A 1,573-nucleotide genomic window follows, 5' to 3' on the forward strand; every position below is an offset into this window, starting at 1 on the left:
TTGTAGATTTTTAAAATACTATTTAAATACTTATAGAGAAGTTAAAAAAATTAACTTTTCTCATAATAAATTTTTTTTATCATATTTCTTTTAAAATAAGTACTTTTAGAACTAAAAAATCAAACTCAAAATAAATTATGTATAAGCTACTTTTAATATAAATATTTGTTGTTTAAACTATTTTTTTAAAATAAACTTAATTAAACTGTTTACCTAAATTGAATCTTAATGATTTCTCGTCAATACTTAATGGAGCAAACTAACATCAAATATTAAAATAAAAACCTTTCAAAGTTTACTTGTCCAAAACCGAAAAAATAAATTAATAAAACTCAAAATCAAAATATGAGTATTTTATAAGGATTAAAATCTTATTTAAGCCGGTCACCAAAAAAAAAATCTTATTTAAGCCATCTTTTTTCTCAATTCACATGCAATACGAAAATCAACAAATAGTAATTTAATTTTCTAGTGCTTAATTATTTTAAAAAAGTTAATTTTAATTTTGATACAATATAATTTTTTTAATTGTCATCAAATTAACTTCTTAATGAATATTTAAATAGCATGTGTAAAATGTAATTTTTATTATAAAAATACATAACCAGATATCTGTTTTTAATTCTACCGAATAAAATACAAGTTCAAGACATAAGGATGCATATTAAATTAAAAAAATATTAAATAACCAAGTTATTTTTGTTACCAAGTCTAGTCAATTTTTTTTCTCTTCTTTTTTTTCTTTATGCGTCTCATCTTTATTTTTTGACTAATTTTTATTGTGCTAATAAATTATTGGAACAATTTAGTTGAACTTAATTATCAAAATAACTTGGTCACATAACATCATCGATTAAGTTTATAACATTCTTCTTCAAACGTTTTTTAGTTTAATTGATTCAACCTAAACATCACAAAAAATATAAATAGTTATTATTCCCTTGAAAGAAATACAAAAGGAAAACATAATAATTAATAAAGAAGATATATATGCCCAAACATGTGAAATTTGTCTTTTGGTTGAACCCATCCATTGTTTGATTTGAACTTTGCCATGTCTCTCATAAGCCATAATTCAGCTTCAGGATAAATAGAAAAAAGGACAAGGAAAGAAAAAATCAAGACAAAATCCTATCTAATAGATAATAGATAATGTAATCTGTAGAGTACCCATCATCAATGGATTTCTTGCAAGATGGGGCACCCCCCGCCCTCTCTCTTTTTTTTCTTTGTTTTCCCTCTCTACTGCTACCATATTCCTCTCTCACTTGTCCCCACTAAACCAACACTCAATTCAAAGCAAAGTGATAACAAAACCAAGCGTTGCTAAAACAATTTGAAACCTTGTAACCGTTGTGGAACCTCCAAGAACGGTAACACAATTGTGACTCGTCCAACAGGTAACAGATAAGTAGATATAGCCAAAGACTACGAAACATGGACACTTCGCTGAATTGAGTCGCTATGTCCGACACATTTCGGACACAACACTTGTCCAACTTTATCTTAATAAAAAATAAAAAATTTTTTCCCAAATGATACACTTAAATTCCATTACATACTAGCATATCCC

This window comes from Arachis ipaensis, chromosome B09 (assembly GCF_000816755.2).
Source record: "Arachis ipaensis cultivar K30076 chromosome B09, Araip1.1, whole genome shotgun sequence".
NCBI lineage: Eukaryota > Viridiplantae > Streptophyta > Magnoliopsida > Fabales > Fabaceae > Arachis > Arachis ipaensis.